The sequence below is a fragment of the Dermochelys coriacea genome, chromosome 8 (assembly GCF_009764565.3).
Source record: "Dermochelys coriacea isolate rDerCor1 chromosome 8, rDerCor1.pri.v4, whole genome shotgun sequence".
Taxonomy (NCBI): domain Eukaryota; kingdom Metazoa; phylum Chordata; order Testudines; family Dermochelyidae; genus Dermochelys; species Dermochelys coriacea.
In genome coordinates, this window is record NC_050075.1 from 66,742,737 (window position 1) to 66,749,291 (window position 6,555).

Genomic DNA, 6,555 nt, shown 5'->3' on the forward strand with positions numbered 1-6,555 from the left:
ATCGAGAAATGGTGCCTTGAAGAGAGGTCCTGAACAGACTCTAGGTCTACTGTTTAATTCTTCCTGCACTGGGGAGACAGATGAGCAGCCTACACAGGTCAAAAGGTTTCTGTTTAAAAACATGCAAATTAAGATAAGGAAAATTCTATTGTAATTTAATGATATATATGTAGGTCTGATGTGAGTAATCTACAATATTGTTAGAACTACAGTATAATTATTTTCTCCCCATATTATAGAATAAGCTTCTAGGGCCTGATGTAAAGCCCACTGAAGTTGATGGAAAACATCCCCATGACTGCATTAGGCTTGGGATCAAGGCCTAGCATAACTCAGTAAATCAGCTTCTTTACTGCTGGCATATGTTTATGTTCTCAGTTCTATGACTTGAAAAATGTCTTTCATTTCCTTAGTATAGAGAAGATGGGTGAGGTTATATCTTTTATTAGGCCCACTTCTGTTGGTGAAAGAGACAAGCTTTCAAGCTACACAGAGCTCTTTTGCAGGTCTGGAAAAGCTCCATGTAGCTCAAAAACCTGTGTCTAACATATAGAAGTTGGTCCAATAAAAGATATCACCACCCCTACCTTGTGTCTAACATCTTTGGAGCAACACTGCAGACATACCAGTAGTTTGACCTTTTAGCCAAAAGACTCAACATTAAAAGTGTCAGAACTATGGATTTCTAGTGTATTTATAACCTTTAACTGTGAGGAAATCTCTTAAAATAGCAAGAGAGATCTTTATCTTAAGTAAAGGAAAAATACTGTAGGCAAAATATAGCAACTTGAGATCAATATAAATGTACATTTGATTTAAAGCTTCACCTAATAATCTGTAAGAGTTAGAGCTCAAAAGTTTTATTTTAGGGAAGCCTTATGAGAGCTTAATATATCAGATGCAGATTCAAGCAGGTATTTATTGTGACTAATCCAGAAAAAAATAATGGCTCCAGCATCCCAGTCATATTAGATAGGATTAAAAAAAAAGGGGGGGGGCAGGGAGAATATATCCTCATGCTTCAGGTATAAACCAATCACTAAGTGACAGGAGCCAGGAAGAAGTTTCCTCTATAAACAGGCTATTCCATAACTGTCCATGATTTGGTTTCACACCTTCCTCTGAAGCATTTAATACAGTACTGGCAACTGTCAGACAGGATAGCAGACTAGATGAACACTATGTGATGCAGCATATTAATGCCTATGTTTCTAAGTTTATGCACATTTTGCAAGTCAGAACAGTACTCTGATAGTAATGGATTTTAAGTGTACTATTCTCATAAAAATGAAGTTTAGTTTGAGACAGCTGAAGAAATTGCTAAGAATTAAAAAAAACTGGCTAAGGGACAACCTCGCTACATTTAAAGCGTGAACATAAAGGTAGAAGTAAAATATGCCTTAATGATTGAACTTCTTAGTTCATTTTAAAGGGTACACCATTAAGCCCCAACCCAGCAAACATTTATGCATGTTTAACTTTAAGCACCCGAGTAATCTCCAAAGTATCAGGACCTTAGTGTTTTGCAGTCATTTCTTTAAAAAAAAAAATTGTTTAAGGGTTTAATCTGGCAAGGTTTGAGGTGTCCTCAAACAGTGCTTTGCAAGAGGAACATCCTCTGTATTTGGGACTCCCAAATCCATAAAGGCCTGATCCTGCACAATTTAAGCCTGTGAGTTTTGCCATTGACTTTGGTGGGAGCAAGGTCCACTCAGCATATAATACCATAAACTAAGGATGATATGAATTTCACATTTCAATTTTATTTTACCTACTGTTTTTTGTTGATTTCTATTTTAGCTGGACTGCTATTACTACATAAGTGGGTAAACCAAGGACTATACTGTGGGACTGATGGCTTTGATATTTGGCTGTCTAGTTCCAGACTGCCTTCTGCTCTGATTGGAATGCATGAGCTGTAATTTGGTGAGCCTCCACAACAGTATATGACTTATTTGTTCAAGCAGTCTTTTAATCAATGTTTGTAACAGGGAATGTGTGTTTCTCTTAAAAAATGTTACATTACAAAACTGTTTTAGAGACAAAGCACCAGAGAGATTTGGGGGAGGATACAATAAGTAATTCGTGATTAAATAAAATATTGACTACAATGGTACTCCCTTTCTGACTCCAACAATGCAATGTACTTCCTCACTTTAAAAAAAACAAACAAAAAACTCCAGTGCCAAGTGTTAGAATGCGACAGGGATAGATTAGAAAACTGGATGGAACTAAGTTGTCTCTCCCCTACAAGGCCATTAAAAAAGATATATAAGCAGAATATAACCACAGAATTTAGTGTTTGATAGGGAAATATTTTTGATTTCCCTATTTATAACTTTGGGTAAAATATTTGCATACTATAATTACCCTCTGTTTTCAGGATAATTACAAAATAAAGCATTTTCAAAGAAACAGACATGACTGACTAACGTGCGTCTTGCCCGATGCAGAATTAAGAGATGGGGCCAAATTCAGTCCTGGTGTAAGCAGGCTGCAACTTCATGAGAGTCAGTTAATTTGGCTCATGGAATAGGCACATTTCATAAACTGTTTAAAAAAGTGCATCAGGAAAGCCTACATATCCAACAAGAGCCATGATATCTGGTGCAGACATGGAATCATAAAATTCAGCTGAGTTGTCTTCCCACCACAAGGCTATTAAAAAGCTATAAGTAGGCTTGTAGTCTTTAAATGAAGTTCTATAAATATACTAAAGTGGGTGATATTGATGTACTTGAAATTTATTAATTCCCATGGGAGTCACTAATTAAAGCTTTTACTTTACTAAATTAAATGTATATTCTGCCAGACTCGTATGACTTACATATGATATACATATTTTATCCAGTGTTAAAACCCTGTTACATTCAAAACAGCAAATTAAGCATTTCATAAAAATGAAAGATCTAAAAATAAGTTATCCTTGGTAAAGGAGTTATTCAAGTTACAGATGCATCTTATAGTCCAGTTACTCCTTCCTGACAACAGATCTAAACAGGGAGGCACTTCACTGCTTGAGCTTCCCTCTAGCAACCTGACTTGCACTTTTCTCTTCCATACGCAACAGAGGGCCTTCACCACTGCTGTCTTTGATGGTCTCTTGCTGCAGTCCTAGCTTCTTCCCACATTTTGAAATCTTTCAGTTCTGTTTCTATTGAGTTTCCATGTTATCCTTGGTCCGTCTCATTGCTTCTTGCCTGAAGGTTCCAGTCCATCACCTATCTTGTTATTTAGACCTTCCTCCATGTATGCCTGTGCCATCTCCATTTTTGTTTAACAAATTTCCTGTCCTAGCTGTTTTGGTTTCTTCCTCTTCCAGAGTTGTGATTTTTTCTGGCCATCTGATATTGAGGATTTGTCTAAGGTAGCTGTTTATGAAAACCTTGAGTTTAGGTATTAAGATTTAAATAAGCCAAAGTGTCTGCGCCATATAATATAACAATTGTGTTAAATATTCAGAGTTCAATTTGGAGGGCAAGTTTTCTGTTTCTCCAGATCAGATTTACAGTTACAAAGGCATATCTGGGTTTCAGGTCTATGATGTCATCTTCTGCACTGTATACTTACAATGCTGCTAAGATATGTGAAATATCAGACCTCTTCTGTGTCAGTCCCAGAAAGTGTTATTGGGGTTTCCTGTTGTGTGTTGATTCTCATGATCTTCTCAGGCAGCCGAGGGCCCTAGAAATCATATAGCCAGCCCTGCACTCAGGAAATGTTTATTATAAGATATTTAGTACTGCAAGCTAGGGGGTCATAGGCTTCTAGCTTCCATAGGCAGAGCTTATTGCACACCCTGGGGGCTTCTTCCATCCCAACATCTTCCTCCAGCCTATATTGGACCTCCCATCCCCTTTTTTCAGGGTGCAATCAACCAATTCTTTGATCTTCCATTAGTTGCAGGAGTGCTGAGGCTATGGCTGTGCTAAAGAGCTGGTAGGAGCTTCATGTGTACTCCATTTCACTCCTTTAGGGGTTCTTATTTCCCATTGAATCAATAGGGATCTAGCCTTTGATGTTTAGTCAGTCATTGTTAGGAGTGGAAATGGAGTTAGAATGCCAAGATTGTATTTATGCCCACTGACTCATTATTAGAAAAGTAATTTAGGGAAGTCATTTATACTTTTACCTAGTTAGCGTCTCAGCTTCCCCTCCCCCCCCGTAAAATAGGGACAAAAGGGATATTGGGGATACTTAGCCCAGTGTTTGTGAAGGGTTTCAGATCCTTCAATTAAAAGTCTAAGTTATTAATAAATCAACACAAACCTGTAACAGTGGGGCATCCACCTCTTGCAAGCACCCCTGGTCAAGTGCATGTGCTTGCACTCTGTTTGTGGTGACCTCTGTCGGTGGTTTCTCAGATGGGTTTTCAGTGACTCAGCATAAGTGCTGGAACTAGGAGTGCAGCAGCACCAGTGTTTCCTCTAATTTTTTAGATTCATCTGCAGAATGAATTGTGTTATCTGCACCAACATGGAGGTGGTGTGATGGGGTTGGGGCTGAGGGGTTTGGAGTGGGCTCAACTGGGGCCAAAGGTGAAGTTCAGGGGGATGAGGGCTCCAGCTAGTGGTACAGGCTCTGGGAGGGGGTCAGGGATGAAGGGATTGGGATGCAGGAAGGGGTTCAGGCAGAGGGTTGCAGTGCAGGGGGATGAGGGCTCTGGCTGGGGGTGCAGGCTCTGGGAGGGGGCCAGGGATGAGGGGTGCAGGCTGCCCCAGGGCTGTGGCAGGGAGAGAAGTCTCTCCCCACAGAAGCCTTGGCAGGGCAGGGCAAAGGGTGCCTCTCCCCTGGCCATGGCAGCCCTTGATAGCCTGCTGCACAGCTTAGAGGGAACTTAGACCAGCACCCACTGGTTTGAAGTGGTTTCCATTATTTACAGGGTTTACAGTTTTGTTTAATGGCTTTTAGTCCCCCTGCATAAAAATTGTTCCTGCGCACCTATGCGATTCAGCCTTCCAGCCAAATCTCTCACAGTCTATAAATGAAAGAACAGATCTCTTCTGGGTTATACAGTCCTCCAGGACCCTATCCCAGTACCCCTCTGTTGGTATCTCTGTAGCCTTCCCCAGGCTCAATCTTTAAGTAGTCCCAACTCTAGTATGGGGCCATATCCCCAGGGCTTCCACCCTGGCAACCATCTTCCTGAAGCCCTCCTTGGGCTCAGTCTTTAGTCAGTCCCAGCAGCCAGCTAGGAGCGCCTCCTTTACTCCCCTTAGTCCCTGCCAGCCACACAGTCTCTCTCATTCCCCAGTCCCTGCAAGCAACTCATCTGAACACGGTTCTGCTGCTCCACCAGCCACAATCCTCACTACTCCAGCTTCAGGCAGCAATTGAGTGAGACTTTGGCCCAGCAGCCTTTTATGTGAGGCTGCTTCCCTGCAACTACTCTAAGCCACTTGGAGGACTTTTCTTTTGCTCTTCTCTTGGATGGGGTGTGGTAGAATCCTAAGGCCTCTAGCATGGGGCCTCAGACCCTGGTACATCCCATCAGAGAACCATTCTGCATTAATATTTTAAACCACAATGCATTGGTTGGATGACATTCTGCACTAATCTGTGGTATCAATTCCCCTCTTAGGCTTGATCGCCTCTTAAAAGTTCAGTCAACATAGCTACCTTTGTCAGGTGTGTGAAAAACATCTTCTAAAGTGCCAATCCAATCCACAGAGTAGATGCAGCTATGTTGATGGAGGAATGTGTCCATTGACATAGTTACTGTCGCTCAGGGAGGTGGTGTTCTTACAGCACTGGAAAAACAACTTCCATCAGCGTAAACTCTATCTACACTATGGGGTTATGCGGGCATAGCCATGGTTACTTAGCTATGCCAGTATAGTCTCTGTAGCGTAGACATACCCTGAGTTAGGCTAGTGAAAATCTGGAATCACTCTATTTGCAGCAATAGGCTTGATTCTCTACTAGTTTATCTTGTGTAATTATTTACACCTGTGCAAAGTGGATATAAAATGGAGGTAAAGTGCACTTAACCTTTCTGCCATCTGTCAGTGACAGTAACTAGGGTTGGTGTCATGGGGTGTCAAGTCACATGTGGTCAAAGGAAAGGGCAGAGACAATACTCAGCCTTTTAGGTCCTATGCTGATGACCCTTAGTATAAACAATAGTCAGGGCAGGATTGCCCAATGGCCAGAGTCAATAAAGGCAGCTACTTCTGAGGTACCATGTAACCTATTGGCTCACTGAGGAAGTGGGACATTACCTAGAAGTGTGTGGCACCAAGGATAGGGTGACTCAGGCCCTCCCTGCCCCTCCCAGTCCCAGCCCAGGGCCCTGGTGGTGGTAGGGATGCTCACTACTGAGTCAGCAGGGATGCTCCCAAAACACGCTAACTGGTTCACTTACCGGAGAAAAGTCTACATCCCCTGGGCTGCTTCTTACCCCCTTTCTCCCTCAGTAATGCTCCATGGTTCCTCCAAGTCTCTGGAGTCCTCAAGTAGCCTAGCTCCTGCCAGCACAGTCTCTTCCCCTAGAGTGCTGCATGCCAGTATGCTGGGCCTATAGCAGCTCCCTGAAAAAGAGCCTACATCCTCCCT

The 6,555-nt window shown here is 42.1% G+C and overlaps 1 long non-coding RNA gene across 2 annotated transcripts; it reads right to left on the reverse strand.

Annotated features, from left to right (window-relative positions):
• Positions 1–3,391: 3,391 nt before the first annotated feature.
• LOC119860421 lies at positions 3,392–6,555 on the reverse strand. Of its 2 annotated transcripts, XR_005294531.2 has the most exons (4): positions 6,365–6,555; positions 5,620–5,750; positions 4,270–4,445; positions 3,392–3,684 (listed from the first exon to the last, which is right to left on the reverse strand). It is a non-coding gene; the product is annotated as an uncharacterized LOC119860421 (long non-coding RNA). The 2 variants fall into 2 exon arrangements; XR_005294532.2 differs by lacking the exon at positions 4,270–4,445.